General features: G+C 42.4%; 1 long non-coding RNA gene across 1 annotated transcript; it reads left to right on the top strand.

Annotated features, from left to right (window-relative positions):
* Positions 1 to 288: 288 nt before the first annotated feature.
* On the top strand, positions 289 to 20,608 carry LOC120385156. Its single transcript, XR_005589339.1, has 3 exons — positions 289 to 362; positions 20,098 to 20,220; positions 20,361 to 20,608. It is a non-coding gene; the product is annotated as an uncharacterized LOC120385156 (long non-coding RNA).
* The last annotated feature ends 588 nt before the right edge of the window (positions 20,609 to 21,196 follow it).

Below are 21,196 nucleotides of genomic sequence, written 5' to 3'. Positions count from 1 at the left end.
GTATAATAATTTGAATAATACTGGGCCTGATCTTGGGGCAAGAACCTGGCAACCCTCAAAATGATAACTAGGGATTCTTAAGTAATTAATTATGTATAATTAATACATAATCTAAAGATCAGGCAACAGGTTGATAGCGGATACAAGTAAATTTTAGCAGGATAAGCAAAAATATTAAAGTTATAGTGATTTATGCATAGTGTGTTAAATGGGTACACAAATGAGATAATGGGATAAGTCTGTGCAAAGTTATGGAACAGGGGATAAAAAGATATGTGTTTGACAGTAGGAGAGTGGAGAAGACACAGGGGAAGAACATAGAGACCAGAGATTTGAAAATAATTGCCTTATCCCCAGGAAAGGTAACTTATCTTTTCTTGCCTTATCTATTTTTGCATTTATGTGTAATTCATAGGTGATAAGAGCATTACCTTAAAACATATAAAATAAAAAAACTAAAAAACTGTTTAAGTCTAAATTAAAATTGAACTTAGTTTTCACCCAACAGTGGGGAAACCTTTGTTCAAATCCCTTCTCAGCAGGCAGAATGAGAATTGAACTGGGGTCTCCAACATTTCAGTTGAGTACCTTATTGTCTGAGCTAAAGATTAGAAGGCAGTCCTCCTTCTCTACTCCAGGCTGTTTTGTGTGGCATGCTCTGATCATACCTACTGGATCAAGCCTCACAGGCAAGATAAACCAGGAGAAGATGGGTGCTCCCCTGCCTGAGAATCATACTGGGTCTTAGGCATGAGATAAACATCTGAACATCTTCTTGAGTCGGCAGGAGGCATGCCCAGAGGCAGAAACAGGCACGTTGGGGACATTAACAGAAATAATGTAGGTCCACAAGGTAGGCAGTAATTGACAGGCATTTGGGGCATTACAGAGATGTACAAAATTGGAGCTTAGGTGCCTAAATCTTTGCTTTAGGACTCTATATCCCTTTGTGGATCTGGCCTTCAGTGATGTACATAAATAAAAAAAAAAAAACAACATTCAATAGTAGATAGCAAAGAATGCTTATGGTTTTTGAAACATGAAATTTGAGATTTATACATTTCAAATGAAATCCTAGGCCAGGAGTCGGCAACCTCTGGCATGCAGCTCGCTAGGGTAAGCGCCGTCCCAGGCCAATGAGGGTGGTGGGAAGCTGCAGCCAGCACATCCCTCGCCCGCACCGCTTCCCGCCGCCCCCATTGGCCTGGGACGGCCAGTGGGAGCCACGGTCGGCCAAACCTGCTGACAAGGCAGGTAAACAAACTGGCCTGGCCTGCCAGAGTGCTTACTCTGGCGAGCCACGTGCCAGAGGTTGCTGACCCCTGTCCTAGGTAATAGATAGGGCCACCAATTAACAGCAAATGAGAAAAAGGCCTGATAACATAAGTACAGACTGAAAAGTGTCAAGATGTATGTGCAGATTCCATATAAGTCTCCATCAATTCCAGCTGTATTTTATATATTAAATAACCTAAGCTAGGTGAAACTAAGAAGGCAGCACCAAATCAAACCAGAGGAGTTTCTGAACTGTCCCTATAGTCATACCTACTATGCAGTTTTATTCATTTTCTTTTTGGGAATGCCTGTGTTGACAAAAAGAACAGGAGTACTTGTGGCACCTTAGAGACTAACAAATTTATTTCAGCATGAGCTTTCATGAGCTACAGCTCACTTCTTTGGATGCATAGAATGGAACACACAGACAGGAGATATTTATACATACAAAGAACATGAAAAGGTGGAAGTATGCATACCAACAGGAAGAGTCTAATCAATTGAGATGAGCTATCATCAGGATGAGAAAAAAAACTTTTGAAGTGATAATTAAGATGACCCATAGAAGGTGTGAGGAGAACTTAAAATAGGGAAATAGATTCAATTAGTGTAATGAACCAACCATTCCCAGTCTCTGTTTAATCCTGAGTTAATTGTATCTAATTTGCATATTAATTCGAGTTCAGCAGTCTCTCTTTGGAGTCTGTTTTTGAAGTTTTTTTGTTGCAAAATTGCCACCGTCAAGTCTGTCACTGAGTGGTTAGAGAGGTTGAAGTGTTCTCCCACTGGTTTTTGAATGTTATGATTCCTCATGTGTCCATTTATTCTTTTGCATAGAGACTGTCCAGTTTGGCCAATGTACATTGCAGAGGGGCATTGCTGGCACATGATGGCATATATCACGTTGGTAGATGTGCAGGTGAACGAGCCCCTGATGGCGTGGCTGATGTGATTAGGTCCTATGATGGTGTCACTTGAATAGATATGTGGACAGAGCTGGCATCGGGCTTTGTTGCAAGGATAGGTTCCTGGGTTAGTGTTTATGTTGTATGGTGTGCGGTTGCTGGTGAGTATTTGCTTCAGGTTGGGAGGCTGTCTATAAGCGAGGACTGGCCTGTCTCCCAAGATCTGTGAGAGTGAGGGATCATCTTTAAGGAAAGGTTGTAGATCTTTGATGATGCGCTGGAGAGGTTTTAGGTGGGGGCTGTAGGTGACAGCTAGTGGCGTTCTGTTATTTTTTTTTGTTGGGCCTGTCCTGTAGTAGGTGGCTTCTGGGTACTCTTCTGGCTCTGTCAATCTTTTTTTTACTGTATCAAGCAACAATGACAGTTGTGCTCAGATATTATAAATATTAAACACATATTAACTCCTTAAGGGCATACATTAAGTATCTCTGAAAGCATTTACTCAGAAGTTAATACTCAACCTGTCACTCTCCCTCCTACAATTTCATGGGGAAATTATATGAAATAAATGGCAAAGGAAAGTATCAGTTAGAAATTGGATGAGAGATTTAATCTATGTAACCACAATAAAGGAGGCAGTATTTCAAATGCAATATGTCTTTAAAATTCAGAGGCCATCTAACCTGTGAGAAACTGGCATATTTTGCAAGAAGATTAAATGTTGTTTACATAGCATTAAAGTAAACCTATAATAACTACATATAGCTTTTAGAGTTTTATATATGTATTAAATTACACTTATTTTATTTTCAATTAAAAATAGATACACACAAGACATACTCTCAATACACATTATTAAATTGTATTTTAACTTGTTAGGCTCTTCCAAAATGTATGTTTTATCCAAAGTCAACAAACAGAAAAAAATCAATTTTCAGAATTGCTCATATGTGAGGCTGTGTTAGGGTTGGACTGCTGCAGTTTCCCTGATTCATCTTAAGCTTATATGAAATGCAGCTGCTCTTTCATTAGGTACTGTAGTTGATTTAAAAAAAAAAAAATCTGATCCCCGTTACCATTCTGCCAGGTGAACTCCACTGGCTGCCTGTCTCATAATATAGTGTGTCGATTTTAACATTTTACTACTTACTTTTGACTGAAGTCACACAACAGTGCTTGATAATGGATCTAATTTCAAGTTATCAGCTAACTTGTTCCTTCCAGACAAAATTGACTGCTCCTAAAATTTTCATTTTATACTACTATGTTACAGCACAACCTTTCCTTAGAACCACAGTAGTACACATCTTGCTCAACATTTTCATCTTGTCACAGACTTCTTAAAAAATTGTACCAAAACATAAATATAGGGGAAAGGTGACTAAAGATTTATGTTGCATGTTCATGATTTGAGTATTTTGCAAATTTTAGATCAGGGGTCGGCAACCTTTGGCATGCGGCTCGCCAAGGTAAGCACTCTGGCAAGCCGGGCCAGTTTGTTTACCTGCCGCATCCACAGGTTTGGCTGATGGCAGCGCCCACTGGCCACGGTTCGCTTCTCCAGGCCAATGGGGGCGGTGGGAAGCTGCGGCCAGCACATCCCTCAGCCCGCACTGCTTCCCGCAGCCTCCATTGGCCTGGAACGGCGAACCGTGGCCAGTAAACTGCGGCAGGTAAACAAACCGGCCCAGCCCACCAGGGTGCATACCCTGGCGAGCCCACGTGCCAGAAGTTGCCGACCCCTGCACTAAAGGTATCACAACGTAAAGGGATATTGACTTCTTGTTCTTCTCCATGGAGTTCAGGAGGCCAGGCTAACACACATCACTCTTGATGAATCCAACCTCAAATGTATAGGTGGCTTCATGCCTTTTGTTATTTGATTCCCTCCCTCCCCATCAGGAAAAAATGGTTCATATAACATGGTCATTCATAAGACTGGTGTTCATAAAACTGAGGCTCTACAACAGGGGTCCACAACCTCTGGCACATGGCTCGCCAGGGTAAGCACCCTGGCGGGCCAGGCCAGTTTGTTTACCTGCCACATCGGCAGGTTCGGCCGACCACGGCTCCCATTGGCCACAGTTCGCTGTCCCAGGCCAATGGGGGAGGCGGGAAGCCATGGCCAGCACATGCCCCCTTCCCTGGTCTAGGGACCTTCCCCCTCCCCGGCCCCTATCACACCCCCTCCAGGGCTCCCTGCGGCCCCTGCATTTGTGTGTTGGACAGTCTCATGCAATCCCTTCACACTGCCCCCCTTTCCCTTCCCCAGCTTAGTTCATAGCACCAGAAAATTCCTTCAAACTGTCCCCCTTTTCCCCTCCCCTTATTTCATGGGGAGATGACGAATCGGGCGGGCAGTGCTGGGGGAGGTGTTGTGTTTCGGAGGGGCTGGGGGGGGGGCTCAGCCCTCACCTGTTTTCTTTGGAGTAATATGGCCCTCACCGCTTTACGAGTTGTGCAGGCCTGGTCTAATATAAGGCAAAGTACCAAATAAATAGAATTGGGGATTGTGGTGTATCCTTTCCCCATTACAGTCCCTGTACACTACTGAGTGGAATGAAAGGAGTGGAGATCTATCACAACCTCCTAGGCTGGGGATTCAAGTGTGGAGGAGATTCCATCATGCATAAAGCCAGGTAGCTTTTACCATAGGGGCATTTCATGGATGGGAAAGTGTGTAGAGCAGGTTTGGCTAGAATGTTGTGTGCTTTGGATCTTCCTCTGACATTCAGTTGCCTGGGGAACTTTGCCAACTAGCGTACATTATAGCAGCCTGTAGCAGTGTACATGGTTATAGGCACCCTTGTCTTCAGTGGCCTTTGGACCAGGCCTATAAATTCCTTTCAGCATCAAGCTATCATATTACACCTCTACTCCGATATAACGCTGTGATGGAGCCAAAAAATCTTACTGCATTATAGGTGAAACCACGTTATATTGAACTTGCTTTGATCCACTGGAGTGTGCAGCCGTACCCCTCCCTCCCCCCCGGAGAACTGCTTTACTGCATTATATCCGAATTCGTGTTATATTGAGTCACGTTATATCGAGGTAGAGGTGTTTATTGTATAAGTTTAGGGCATGATTCACTGTCCATTGAAGTGAATGGAAAGACTTCAGTGGAATTTGGATCAGATTCCTTGTTTTGCCCACAGCTGAGTGCACAATTCCTATCTAAATAGAAACTTCTGACGTGCATATGAAAGCAGAATTTGGAATGATGCAATTATTGAGAAAATAATAGACACAGTTTTTAAACATGAATAAATATATTTGCAATTGTCAATTGGTCTGACTAGAAATAGAAATATCCAAATTAAAATTTTGGTAGAGCTATTGAATGTAAGGTATAACCAATAAAGAGAGAGCGAGAGACATTCACTGCTATTTTTATACAAGCTATGAGATATTACTATGACAACTATTTGCTTTCTCAAATCCACCTGAAACTAGTGTCATAATTCTGGGAAAGAGGACTATGTTTTTGTTTTCTATACCATAGATCAGGGTTTCTCAAACAGGGGTCACCGCTTGTGTAGGGGAAGCCCCTGGTGGGGAGGGCCAGTTTGTTTACCTGCCCCGTCCACAGGTCCGGCTGATCGCGGCTCCCACTGGCCGCGGATCGCTGCTCCGGGCCAATGGGAGCTGCTAGAAATGGCGCAGGCAGAGGGACATACTGGCCGCCGCTTCTTGCAGCTCCCATTGGCCCGGAGCAGCAATCCACAGGAGCTGCGAGCAGCCGGACCTGCGGATGGGGCAGGTAAACAAACCAGCCCGGCCTGCCAGGGGCTTTCCCTACACAAGTGGCGAGCCCTGTTCTACCTGGTAGCCCCTTAGGATTAATTCCCCATGGACTGCAGGAGGCCAGGCTAGCCCATGTCACCTCAAGTCTATAGGTGGCTTCTAAGTAGTAAAACTATTATGAATTATACTAACTAACATTTGGCATGGATGTCTAACCATGTATTTTTTATACTTTTTGCAGCATGTCACAGAGTGACTAACTCATCATGGCTGGGCATGTAGTAGGCTCTTCTCTTCTGGCATCCACTGTTGAGAATCATTCTGGTCCTGAAATGTTTGTCTTCTTTTAATGACTTAATGCTCTGACCAGGTTTCTTTCAGTCCCATCTCTTCCAGGGTAACTGATTGATTGTCTCACAAAATAATCCAATGACCTTAAACTAGGTCTGCAGCCTCAATCTGGAATCAATAGTCCTCAGATCAAGGGCTTTCACTGCTACCTTCCTCAGTGGCCAGTAGGGAACCTTCTACTCTGGGTTCCAACCTAGGGACTGTGCATCAAGCAGCACAGGTCTGCTCCCACAGACTCCTTGCTGCCTCCCTGAACCACTTCCTACGTTGGCCTCTCTCTAGGTGCTTTCTCCCAGTCCCTTTCTGAGGTCACTCCTGCTCAGACTCTTTACCCTTCCTGGGCTACGCAGAGTTCTTTTCAGCTCCTGTACCAAGCAACATCTCCCAGAAGTTTGTTCCTGGACTCCCAACTCCTAACTGTCTCTCAAGTCTCTCTGTGTGTCATGTGTCTTTCCTCCTGAAACCCAGTATGCAGGATACCTCTCTGTCATTTTGCCTATTTGTCAAGGCTTACCCCAAGAGCTCCCCAGTGTCTGTCTCGGCCCTCTAACAGGACTCCCCTCTCCCAGGAGAAGATGCCAGACTTAATTCTCTCCTTCTACAGCCCTGAAGTGCTTCTTCTACTAGTTGCCACCACCATCACTCCTCTCAGCTGGAACTCACTCTTAAATTCAGCAACCCAGACACTCGCGAGGAGGGCCTAATCCTAAACTGAGTGCACTAATTGCTCTCTGGCTCCAGTTAACTCTTTCTCTGCCACTCAGCAGTATAAACCACATCATTAGGCACCTTTTGGATACTTTGCTAGGAAGAATGTTTTATTTTGATATGACTTAGCACAAAAAAAAGTTTCATGCAGTGATTTTTCAGTTATTCCACATTTGTTTTATATTTTTAAATAAAGACCAGGACTGTCAATTAACTGCAGTTAATGCAAGCAATTAATGCAAAACAATTTAACTAGATTTAAAAATAGTCACAATTCATTGCAGTTTTAATGGCACTCTAAAACAATAATAGAATTACAATTTAAATTTATAATAAATATGTTTGGATTTTTGTCTACATTTTCAAATATATTGATTTCAGTTAAAACACAGCATACAAAGTTTACAGTGCTCACTTTATATTTTATTATAAATATTTGCACTGGAAAAAAGATAAAAGAAATATTATTTTTTCATTTCAACTCATACATGTACTGTAGTGCAATCTCTTTATCGTGAAAGTGCAACTTAGAAATGTTGAAGGTTTTTTTGTTTTTTTTTACATAACTGCACCCAGAAACAAAACAGAGTAAAACTTTAGTGCATGGGGTTCTGTCCCTTACCATCTTCACTGATAGTCTTTGATGGACCTATTCTCCATAAACTTTTTTTTTTAAAACCAGTTCTACTTTTGGCCTTCACAACATTCCTTGATAACAAACTCCACAGATAGACTGTGCATTGTGTGAAGAAGCACTTCCTTATCTCCTTCACCTTTGTCCAACTTGTCCTCGTCCATCCCTCCATGAACGCAAGTCGATGCCACACCATTCTATTTTGTTGTGAGCATGTTCTTTCCATTTCTGGCCAAAGAGTTTTGTCTCGGGATTGGCCCAGCACGTTTTTGTTCTGCCCAATGGTCGCTTGTGATCTCTGGGGATCCAGTCGCTGATGCGGGTTGTCCACTTATTGTATTGCCTGTGGACTACATAACTCACCCATCTTTGCTTTGCGTCGTACATTGCTTGCACTACATTGGTCACCTCTGTACACCTTCTAATCTCCTCATTCGGTATATGATCATGGAGAGATATCTTACACATTTGCCTTTCCATTGCTCTCTGGGTGACAGCAAATTATTCTTCCTCCGCTTTTGTTGTTGACCTGCTTTCTGCTCTGTATATCATTGATGGCATCACGGTGGAGTTAAACAGTTCTTTCCTTTTCTTCGTGGGCAGTTCATCATCCATTAGAGATGTCTTTATTTTGTTTAAACTTGCCCACCTCGCCTTTCACCTCCTACTGCATTCCTCTTCAAATGAGTTGCCTCTGCTCAGCTACTGACCCAGGTAAATATATTTAGCAACCTCTTTGATTTCTTTCCCATTTACAGTAATGATTCCTTCTGCACAATGCTCATTACGCATCCACTTCATCTTGGACATGTTCACTTCCAACCTGATATCATGCAAAAGTGTTTGCAGTTGCTGCAATTTGTTCTCCAGTTCTGCTGTGTCCTTTGCCAGTATTACACAGTCATCAGTAAAGAGAAGTTATGCTAACTGTTCTCCATCAGTTCTGATTCCTTCTTCCCAGTTCAATTTCTTGAACAGCGAATCCAGTACTGCTAAAAACAGCTTTGGTGAGATTATGTTGCCTTGTCTGACTTCTCTGTATATAGTAATAATGCAGGGGACACTGAATAATGTTATCTCTGTCAAACAATTGTGGTTAATTTCTTCCAGCAGGTGGATGTACTTCGGGTCGATTTCAATTTCATTGAGTGTGTTGAGTACAATGTTAATCTCTACTGAGTCTAATGCTTTTTTGTAGTTGACAAATGCAATACACAATGGTAATTTGTATTCCCTGCATTTTTCGATGAGTTGTCAAACTGAGTGGATGTGATTAATTGTCAAATAACCTGAGTGGAAACCAGCTTGTTCTCTGCTTTCGTTTATTTCAAGATCCTTCTTAATCCGATTGAGTATGATGCGGGTGAAGACTTTTATACATTTGTGAGAGGAGTGCTCAGTTCTTCTGGATCACCTTTTTTCATCAATAGTATTGTTTTTGATTTCTTCCATGCATCTGGAACATGCTTTCTATTGATGTAGATGGCTCCTTTCTGATGTCCTTTCACCATTTTCTTCTTTCAGCGCTCCAGGATAATCTGTTCCAGCCTACCATCTCTTTCTACCTTCTTTAGACTCTCGTTCTTTTCAGCCGCCCCTCTCAATTTCTTCTTTCTAAAGTCTTTGTAGTCTTCTTTGATCTTCACATTAATTTCTTTGCACAGTGTTCTGTATTCTTTGCCCATCTTTTCTTCTAATTTCATATGTGCCCTCCTCATCATCTGATTCACAGTTTTGTCACTGATCCTCTGCTTGCATCCCAGCATTTTCAGAGCCCTTGCCTTTTTAGCTGCCGAGATTATCTGTGAGATAAACTGTTTGTCATCCTCATCGATTATCCTTGTTGACCTTACACTTGAGATCCATTTCACTCACTTTCTGTGCAAATTCTGCTTAGTTGAAGTGCCATTTTTGCTTCGGTTTCTGGCTTCTCTTAACTCTTCTCTCTGTCTTCATAGATATTGTCAATGCATAGATTTGTGTGCAATATACAATGGTCTGAGTCTGTGAAAATGATTCATTCTCCTATTATTGCTACATCATAGAAGATTCTTGTAGCCATCATTACATAATCAATCTGATTCAATGTGACTCCATCTGGGCTTTTCCATGTCCCCTGCTGACACATTTATTTTTTTAATATCATGTTCATTATGTGGAGACTGTTTGCCTCTGTGAATGCAACCAGACATGTTCTGTGATCACTTCTTACACATTTACCAATTTTCCCCCCATATTTTTCTTTCTCACTCTCCTTTCCACCTACTATTGCATTGAAGTCCCCTTGGATAATTCTGTATGTGGACCTTTTTTGCATTACCTCCTCCAGCTCTTGGTAAAAATGTTCAATTTATTTGTCTTCCACTTGCTGCATGGGAGCATACACCTGAATAATTTTAATCATTCTTCTTTGTATTATCTGAAATACGAGAACTGCTATGGGGTGATATGATGTCACAGCTGACTATCCTTAGGACTGTTTCTTTACTGACAATGAATCCAACACCTCCAGTCCTTGCTCTATTGTCAAATGATCTTCCTAGGAATACTTGCTCTCCACTTTTCCATTGTGCAGTGAGATCTTTTGTTCTTCTTGTTTCACATATCCTGATGACGTCGGCTTCCTTATGCTGCCTGTTAATTTCATGGTTGACCTCTGGTTCATGTGTTATGTGAAGGGATAAACACCACTTCTTCCATACCAATCTTGATTTCATAGACATCCATCATATCTCCCCCACCCAGCCATCTCTTTTCTAAGCTGAACAGTCCCTTCTATTTTAATGTCTCCTCATACAAATGTAACCCTTCTGCCAGGTGGAGCCAGCAGCCACAAGGGCCAGGTTCAGTATCTAGGGGTTCCTTTTCAACAATACAACACAAAACCAGCTTGAGTTTCCACCCAGTGACCTGGGACAATTACACATCACCCTCTGGGCACCTCTAAGAGGCAATACTTCCCCTCTTGGAAGCACAGAGTCTGAGTGTAGCAAAAAATTTTAGTAAAAGGAGGGAAGTAACTCAGCATTAATTTGGGAAAACACTGCAACTAGGGTTCATGAACATGAACCAAAGACCCACCCAAGTAAGTTGGGCAGTGACCGTTTCCCCTCAGGTTCTTAAGTCCAGCAACCCAAAAGTCATTTTAACATTCCCATCCCTTCTCTGCACCCCACTCACAGTTGCTGTCCTTGGCCATTGCAGCCCCAGAGTTCAGAGGTTCATCTGCAGAGTTCACCTCCCACCCTGGGTGGAAGAGGTACGAGGCACCTTACACATGCTGCTGCTCAGGCACTCGCTCATCACCTCAATGGTTGATTACTGCTTGCCTCAGCTCTGGCCCTCCCTGCCAGCCACCCTGTGGCCAGCCACCCAGGGGCCACCACTTAACACAGCTTTCAGTGATTTCAGCTCTTAGTGGGGGAGCCTCACTACTGGTGCACACTTGGCAGTCTCTTGCAAGAGAGACACTCTACCAAAGTAAATCGAATACTTAGACCTTGGAATCAGTGATTTCAGCTCTGCAGCATGTAACAAAACTCTCAATTGAGTCTAAATTAGCTCTTTTATTATACCATGGGGGGAGAGAATGGGTCAAATGGTATCTAAGACCCTTAAATGGGGCACAGAACACCAGGTACAAGTACCTGTCCCAACCCTTTCTTAACTCATTGGGCTTTGGAATCAATGTCCCCTGCCTAACAAGTGCCGTTCAGTTGAGGGTGAGTCCCTCCATTGAGGTATGCCAGGTACAGTTCTGCTGCCCTTGGCTTACACAAAGATAACAACCCTTTATTACTCCTGCCCCAATAACAAGGAGACTGGAGATCCAACACCAGCCATAAGTGATCATTTGGGCAAGCAGTCCCATCATGTTGAGCACTTAGGCAGGGTGGGTGTGTCTATTCAAATGAGATCAGATCCTGAAGTCCTTTTCCATAGCTGACCAGTAGATGTCAGGGTAGAGCTCATTCAAACTCTGCTTACCCAAAAGTTGTTCCATACTTCTGATCACTTTTGTTGCCCTTCTCTGTACTTTTTCAATTCTAATATATCTTTTTTGAGATGGGATGACCAGAACTGCATGCAGTATTCAATGTATTTTTATAATAAATGAATTTATATACTGTCATATTTTCCATCTTATGATCTAGACCTTTAATTGTTCCTAACATTCTGTTAGGTATTTTTGACTGCCACTGCCCACCAAGCAGATGTTTTAAGAGAACTATCTATAATGACTCTGAGAATTTTTATTGAGTGGTGACAGATAATTTAGATCCATTCATTTTATATGTGTAGTTGGGATTGTTACCCGGAGTGCATTACTTTGCATTTATCAAAAGTGAATTTCATCTTCCATTGTATTGCTCAGTCACCCAGATCTATTTGTAACTCTTCGCAATCTGCTTTGGACTTAACTATCTTGAGTAATTTTGTATTGGCTGCAAACTTTGTCACCTTACTGTTTACTTCTTTTTCCATATAATTTATGAATATCTTGAACAGTTCTGATCCCAGTATAGAACCTTGGGAACCCCACTATTTACCTCTTTTCATTTTGAAAATGGATCATTTATTCCTACCCTTTGCCGCCTATCTTCCTTCTCATGTAGGACCTTCCCTCTTACTCATGACTGCTTATATTGCTTAAGAAACATTGTTATGGTAAGTACACTGTATCCACTTGATCACTCTCATTGATTCCTTCAGAGAATTCTAATAGATAGTGAGTCATGATTTCACTTTTGAAAAGCCATGTTGACTTTTCCCTAACATAGGTGTTCAACTGTGTGTGTCTGATAATTCTGTTCTTCACTATAGTTTCACCAATTTGCCTTTTACTGAAATTAGATTTACCAGCATGTAATTGCCAGGATCACATCTGGAGCCTCTCTTAAAATCAGCATTACATTACTTATCCTCCAGTTATCTGAGACAGAGGCTGATTTAAATGATAGGTTACATGCCACAGTTAGTAGTTTTGCAATTTCATATGAGTTCCTTCATAACTCTTCAGTGAATGCCATCTAGTCTGGTGACTGATTACTGTTTAATTCATCAATTTATTCCAAAACCTCCTATTGACACCTCAATCTCTGAAAGTTCCTCAGATTTGTCACCTAAAAAGAATGGCTCTGTTGAGGGAAATCTCCCTCGCATCCTCTGCCATGAAGACTAATGTTAAGAATTCATTTAGCTTCTCCACAGTGGCCTCATCTTCCTTAAATGCACATTTAGCAGCTCAATTGTCCAATGGCCCCTCTCACTGTTTGGCAGGATACCGGCTTCTGATGACATAAGATATTCTTGCTGTTAGTTTGTGTCTTTTGCTATTTGCTCTTCAAATTCTTTTTTCGGGCTTCCTAATTAAACTTTTACACTTGGCTCACCAGAGTTTATATTCTTTTCTATTTTCCTCAGTAGGCTTTTACTTCCAACCTTTAAAAGACGTTGCCTTTTCTAACCACTTCTTTTATTCCAGCTGCTTGGTTACCATAGCAACCTCTTGCTCGATTACACCCCCTTACTTTTGCTTGTTATGGAAAGGCAAGGCTATCAGCTCGCGCGGGAGTGGGGAGGGGTGTCTGTGTGTGCAGCCTTGTGCTTTCACTTACATTCTCTTGCTTGCTTATTTAGCATGTTTAAATTAAAAACATGGCCAGAAGCAAGATTATTATTGTTTAGACGTTACCCTATTTACTTCACATTCTCGTAACAGGGAAGTCATTCTACACGTACTCCTCTGTAAGCCTTCCAGATGCCTCAACAGTATTTGGGAGGTGACTCCTGACCCACAACATTATGTTCTCATGGAGGCTCTGTAAAAATTGCTCTAGGATGAGCGCATCCATGATCTCCCCTACTGTTTGGGCATCTGGCCTCAGCCAGCGGGTGGCCCAGTGAATTAACTTTGGGGCAAATTCCAGGGGCCGCAACCACCCGTCCACCTTGCCAACTGGAACTTCTGGCAGTATTTCTCCACAGACAACCCCGCATGACCCAGGATGGCTGCCTTTACCGCTTCATAATTCCTGGCCTGCTCTTCACTTAGGTCTATGTAGGCTGCTTGGGCTTCGCTGGCTAGGTAGGGAACCAGTCACAGGGCCCAGGTTACTTACTCCATCCAGCCTCTGAGGCTATCCACTCAAATGTGCCTAGGAAGGCATCAGTGTCATCTGTCAGGCCCATTTTGCACAGTCCTAAGCCCAGCACCATCCCCTCCCATGAGACTCACCACTTTCTGCAGGAGCTGCTGTTGGATGCCGACCTGCTCCCAAATGAAGTCCTGCAGAATCGTCTGCTGTTCTGCCTGCAAGGTGAGCAAGGCCTGTCTCTCCAGCTGATGGGCTTGCTGAAAACTCTGCATTACCTTCTGCACCTCCTCCTGCTGCTTAACCAGCCATTTCAGGGTCTCCTGCATCTTCAGGCTGCCAAACACTTGCTCTGGCACAGATCCTAGACATGTGTAGCACGTGTAGCAGAGCGCGGCAGGACCCCCTTGGCTCCTGCCTCCGCTAGGTCCACAAAGTCACTCTGAGACCCTGGGGTTAGTAACCATAGGTGCAGTTTATTTACAGGCTTGTTCCCGTCACCGTTTCAGTTGGCCATTCACTGTCTGCAGACAGGAAAGAGGGGCTACCTCCCTGCTTCAACTCCCTGCCTTTTTCCCTTTCTTTCTGCTCCCCCCACCCCCCCAGCTTCCTTCCTCTGAGGCTTTTATACAGCCCCAGGCTAATTAGGCAGAAGTTGTCTCTGCCTCCCCAATTAGGGCCAAGTTATCTCCAGCCAGATCTATTCTATTCTCCTAAATGAGAGCTGGCATGACAAAGGGCTGAATCAGCAACCCTCTGCCCAGCACCCTGTCACAGGGCTTACTTGGCATTTTGTATATCTAGGGCCAAAGTCTGCTGTCAGCATATCCTGTTGTAACAGAGGGCAGAATTGTGGCTAGCGTGCAAGACCTATGTGGTATATCATCATAGTGGTATCTAATAGTCAATTTCAGGAATTTATTTAAAATAAAACAATAGATAATTTTCTATGAATGTATCCCTTAGTGATCTTTCTTATTGCCTTCTAATACAGTAATGGCAATATTTACACTCTAAAGATTTTTGTTTCTGTTTTAACTTTAGGCCACTGAAGGGTAACTATACACCATCACAGTTCTAAAGCTATACCCAACATAATTTTTCTAACTGACTAGATTGGGAGAAGCATTAGGCTTTAGAAAAACACATTTGCCAAGAACCACCTACCATTCCCTCATTCATGACAGTTTGTCCCTTATTCCAAACCAATCATTGATAGCCTTCCTCTTTATTTTCATATAGAGATCCTTCTGTGATAGTCTTTACCCTTATGTTCACCCTTTTTACAAGACTATGATAAATTTTGTACAAAGTATGTCTTGTAAGATATCATTTGAAAAATCATAATTTGCTGATCATTATTGTCCTGTTAAAATATCTGTAGCAACATTGTATGTAAAGTTATATAATTCTACTGTCTAACATTGCTAAGACATCGTAGTAAGGGGCTGTGGCTTCCCTCTGAGACTGATGGGGAGGAATCCGTGCCTAACCTCTGGTGGGTGGACCCAGGCAAGCCACACCTGCCCCACCAGAATCAGTAGGGCAGGACAGGAATTATAAAAGGTGGGCACTATAGCTCAGTTCAGCTGGAAATGGTGAAGGAGATGGATACCTACTACCCACTGCCGGAGCAAAAGCTTGAAGAGGACCTTTGCAGCACTGAGGAACTGAAAAGGATGGCCGGAATTGCCAGTCAACAAGAAAACTCAGGAGCTGCTGGGAATGCTGATAGCAGTATACCTCGGGGAGACAAAAGGCACCCATGATGCACAGGTACAGCGAGGGAGTTGTAGGAAGTATCCCAGGGACACCAGATGATAGTCCAGTTGTGTGGCCAGAATATTGGTCAGTGTGTTGTGCTGGGATCCCTGCTGACCCAGTGGTGGAACCATCAGCCACTGTTAGGGCCTTGGGCTGGGACCCCTACATTGGAGTATGGTGGTCCAGCGTCCCTCTAATCTTTGCTGCCAACCCAACCCAACCCCTGAGGTGGCAGCCTCCCCACTTTTGGTCAAAAGGCCTATGTTTGTCTGCCATCTGCCAGGTGAGGATGTCAGCTCCTAGACTGTTGGGTGCTCTTCCCTGCTTGGGGTCAGGGCTCCAGAATACAGACTGCTTGAGACAAGGGCCAGGGTCTCACAGATTGCTAATTCCCCGGCAACCATTACCCTCATAGGGGCACAAGAGGGAGGGTGCATAACCTCCTTCCAAGACTGACAGTCAGAGATGGCCCCAACCTCCTACACACATGTTCCAAGTCTAGGAAAGCAGCTTCAGACCAGTTCCCCCAAGACAAAAGTCTAGGCAGCACCTCAGCCAGGTGACAGCATAAGCAAGGGGCCTATCACCTGGTTCAATGGCTACTCTTTGGCAGTAAGAATAGTATGAGTGACAAATTTAAAAGTTGGCAAACAGACTTTCTATCTCTTGAATCTCATCTGGAGATGATTTTCAAAGAGGAGGAAGAGAGATAAAAATGGGGAACAGAGGCCCCAAATCACCTATATCCTCTCTTTCTCTATGTCCATGTTGTCCACAATGCTGAAGGACAAGAAAAGTAATATTTGACTGAGGAAGGGGACCTGGCTAAAAGGCATCCAGCCAGACTGCTAAAGTGTGTGAGGAGAGAAATCTGTTTGCTTTAAATTCACGTAGCCGGTTAAGTTAGGTATTCGTTTGCATTTCATCTTTAATTTATGTGTAACCAATTTTGACTGATCCCTCATTATTTGTAATCACTTAAAAATCTATCTTTCTGTAGTTAATAAACTTTTTTTATTATTTTAGCTAAGCCAGTGTGTTTGGATTAAAGTGTTTGGAAAATGCCATTTGAGATAACGAGGTTTGTGCCTATCATTTTCTATTAATAAAATTATGACTTTTCTATGAGCTTGGATTATCCAAAATGAAAGAGATGGACAGTACAAGACACCTATTCTGAGGACCAGTCTGGGACTGAATTTGCTGGTGTGGTTCTGCAGTATAATTCAAGGGTGGCAAGCTGGCTGGCTGAAGCACTCTTCCAAGACATTCCTTAAATACTACTACAAGAACCTTACTATTGTAGGTGACAAAGTGAACAACAGTAATAAGGGATTTTAGTCATGTTGATGGTAGGACGGGGATGCTGATTTGCAGCTTAAGTCCTCCATAGCTGCAAAGTGATGCTATGATGATGAGTTGCAGAATCACATCACATTGTAGTTTTGTATCAATCACTGTATATTCTAATTATAACCATGAATGCATATGGATTTACATATAGATTTCACCAGGTGTGCATATGCAAACTAGTGGGAGGTTTAGTTCAGATATAACCCCAAAGGTTTATATATTTATCTGAGTTTCTTCTGTCTGCAAAATAGGGCTAGAAATCTCAGAAGAACAATGTATCTCCTGGACTTTGGACATCCTTGCTTCAGGTCCTAGCTAGAGACAACAAACAGAGGTGTATGAAAGTAAGGTACATTTACATTGTGATAAAAGACCCATTGCACAGCCACAACTGGCGTGGGTTTGCTGACTCGGGCTCAGGTTGCGGAGCTATAAAATGTCAGTATAGATGTTTGGGCCTGGGTTGAAGCCCAGGCTCTGAAACCCCAGAGTCTACATATACCCTAAAATTAATAAAAGCTAACCACATTTAGGCCCTCAAATTCTACTTCCCTCAGGCTTAATAGCTGAGGAAAGGTTTGTGTGAATTCTTCTTATATATATTTGTAGCTAAAGGTATCTATCTCCATTTTTCCAATACTTGTGATCCAATATATTTAAAACTAAAAAGCAATTATTCGGAACAGCCCACCTGTCACATTTCAACTGAACTCTAAAATGTACAGTTGAGACTATCTTTGCTAATGCTTATTTAATTTAAGTTAAGCGGTAGAAACTTTCGCCTGAACAAAATAAATGTGTTTTAGTGTTTTTTGTTTTGCGTTGTTTTTTTTAGCACCTGACTCCTGACCTGCAAATCTTTATTTTTTGTAAGCATATTAAACATAGTAGTATATTTGGTTATGGAAAACCATGTAAGATCACCAATATGAGGTTCAGTGAATTTACAATGTTAATGTATGTAGTAATGAGGTATCACCTGATGCAGAAGTAAGGAAAACCAAATGTAATGACTCAAGAAGAAAATTCCATTTGAGGAATCAGGAAGAGATATCAACTAGCAGAGGTATATTAGCACTTTAAGAGGCTATGACCTACAGAAACTAAAGTAACTGAGGAGAAGAAGTGGAAATAACTGTTAAAAACATTTACATGAGGATACCAGTCTATATTTAAGAATAAAAAAAAATACTGTAGGAAACACAGTTGCTCTGCAGTTATCATTAACTATATATTAACCTCCAAAAGATATACGTTTGTATAGCATGGTCTTATGCAGAGATTAAGTGAAATATTAGCATTGTAATTAAGAAATCAATAATGTTTAGTGGATAGAGCAGAAGACTAACAATCAGGAAACCTAGGTTTTAATCACAGCCCTGACACTGACTTGGTGTGTGACCTTCCAAAGTCACATTCCGCTGTCTGAGTCTCAATTTCCTTATCTGTAAAATGGGTGTAATTGTCAATTTTCTGGGCTAACTACATCTCTGACCCCTTCAGATCACTTTGAGGACACATCTCCACCTCAGACCTCTAGTTGCAATCTCTGTCTTGGGGTGGAATCAAGCAATTCTCCCACTCTCACCCTGGGCTTTGGGTTGCAGTCAGATAGCTGTGATGATCTCAGGTGGACTTGACTTAGGGTTGGACCAAAATTCTGTTCTCTTTGGGAGCAATGAGAGTGGTAACCAGTAGCCAAACTTCTTTAAAGTAAAGTATGTGTTTAGCTCAAAAGCACTGAAGAGAAAACCTCTCTTAATAAACATGCAGGTGTGGATTACCTGTTGTCTAACCATCTTCCACATGAGGATTCAGGTAGGTCTACACTTCTTGTAGCCCCTCCCCCAGAAGACTTCTAAAATATGTTAGGCCTAGTCTGTTCCCTTAACTCACAATTTCTCTCTCAGTCTCAGGGAGAAAGTCATTTAACAGTCCTTTTGATCACTCCTTAATCCTGAGACCAAGTCACTTTTGTAACTGTTTATAGGCCTGTGATGTTAGTTCTTAGCACTGTCAGAACAGGTTTGAAACTTGCTGGAGACAGAATGTAAGATACCTGAAGCCAAACTTTTGACCATTGTCTTTCAAATATATGATGAGGCATGTTCTTATCTGAGGCTGTTGTATTCTTTCTGGGGAAAATCTTCCTTGAATTCAAGCATTATAGGCACACAGTAAACATTCTAGAATTTCCAATATAAATTACATCAATACATTCATACAGGAAATTTTAGTAATGCACCATGGCTCTACAGTAACTTTACCTCACTGACAACACAGTATTCATAAAATTCTTGCTGAGCAGTATTCTTAGATTATTACGCAGCAGCGCCACGTCTGTCACAGTAATAAGTACCCATTTTTGTACAGCACTCTGATTTACTTTGATGAAAGAAGCATAGTATTTGTAATGTAAAAGCACAGTATTTAAGTGGAATGTAAGATTTATTTTAATCATTTCCTGATATTACTGTTCCTTCAAAATTGTACTTACTGCTAGGAAACTATTATCTTGACATGTTGCAGTTATGGTCATCTAAGAACAAAATTTCCTCAAACCGACAATTTTTTTTCAAGAGGTCTGTGCCAGAACACTTTCAAAACCCTATGTGATGCAGCTTACTTCCATCACCTGTTAGGCAAGGAGTTAAGAGCCAGTTAGTGCACCTGTGACTGAGTGACTGTCTCGTGGTCAGAGGGGGCAGAGCTAGGTAGGGAGCATTAGGCATCTAGGCCATATAAGGAACCAGCGGAAGCTCACTAGTTAGGAAACTTTAGGGGAGGTAGGATTCTTCCATAGAGAGGAACCCACAAAGAGCTGGTCAGGCTCTTGTGGAGAATGTTCTGAGGCAGGGTCAGTTAAAAGTGCATCAGTGAAGCCTGAAATGGATTAGTTCAGTAGAGAAAAGAGAAGCTGGGAGAATCTAGGGAGAAGCCAGAGGCCTGAGAACCAAAGGGAGATTGTGCTTATTCCCACAGCTTGTGTTTAACATAAAGGGGCTTATAGGTAGAGGTGGACCAGCAGTGTGTCTGAGAAAGTAGACCTAGTTGCTTAAATACATGGTCATTGGTCTGGAAACCATGGTAGAGGGTGGGCCTGGGTCCCCGTTTAACCCTTGAGGAAGGGTCACGGAAACCCCAAGGCAAGAGTAGATTAGGGTTCTTTGGGAGAAGCCCTGAGGGAGAGCCATTAAAAATGTTTTGGTGAAGCCTGACAGAGGTTGAAGAATTATTTGGATATTTACTGTGGACTTTCACTTAGACGTTTTGTTAACTTGGAAGGGGACTGAACTTTATGTGACTTGGCTAGAGGACCTAGCCATGGAAGATCCAGCGAGAAGCAGATGAGGTGCTACAGATGAGGACATGAGAGGTGCTATGGGTGGTGAGTATACTACCTTACATCTTAATTCTACATGTAATTTCCTGTATTTAATCCTTATGGAATGGTAGGCCCTTGCTATTTTGAAAGCTCCAGAGACAAGGGTCCCCACTCACCAGGGTCCCAAATATCTGTTTTTTCAGGTGCCTAAAATGCAAATAACCTGTGAGGGCTGGGAAAGAAGTCTGACAAGCCAGGGCATCCACTTGCAAGCCCTGGATAGTTTACACATCATGGGACCATCTAGAAAAGTGAACTGAGCAGAGACCTTTCATGTTGGAAGAAAGGACTTGACTGCAGATAGTTGGCTTCCAGTAACAGGAGCAGACACATCCCTTTGGTTGCTTTTGAAGGGATAAAAAGGCACACAGAGAACTCATAGCCCACTGTTCCAAAGGTGAGCCAGTGATGAGACAGGTGGAATCAATAGATTTGTCCATCCTTGGGGACATAAGGGTTACATAAAGTTAACTCCATACTTCATTATACACCAGATGACATCAGAGAATTCCCTGTCTGCAAGAGTCTGCATTTAATCAATACATTGTTTCTCAAGTATGAAAACTATTCTTCTGTGAAGCATAGAAAATAACATCTCTTCCCTGAATTTGGGGTTCATGCTTATAACCCCTTGATGTTCATAACTGTGACATTACCCAGGATACAATCTGGATTGATAAATAGCTGTGTCCCTTCAGTACCCCAATCTGAGGTGCCTGTGAGAACTATCACTCCTGGTCTGCTCTCACACAGCCTTCGGAATGTAAGTTACTCCCAGTTATAGGGAGTGCTATATCCAGCCATTCATGCATTACAGTGCAGTGTAAACACCAGCAAATTCCCAGTCCCAGATTTTCACCAGAAATGTACATCATGTAGAATCACAGAATCATAGAATCTCAGGGTTGGAAGGGACCTCAGGAGGTCATCTAGTCCAACCCCCTGCTCAAAGCAGGACCAAACCCAACCAAATCATCCC

Source organism: Mauremys reevesii, linkage group 1, assembly GCF_016161935.1.
Source record: "Mauremys reevesii isolate NIE-2019 linkage group 1, ASM1616193v1, whole genome shotgun sequence".
Taxonomy (NCBI): domain Eukaryota; kingdom Metazoa; phylum Chordata; order Testudines; family Geoemydidae; genus Mauremys; species Mauremys reevesii.
The sequence above is the reverse complement of the archived record's forward strand: the minus strand, read 5'-3'. Positions and strand labels throughout refer to the sequence as shown.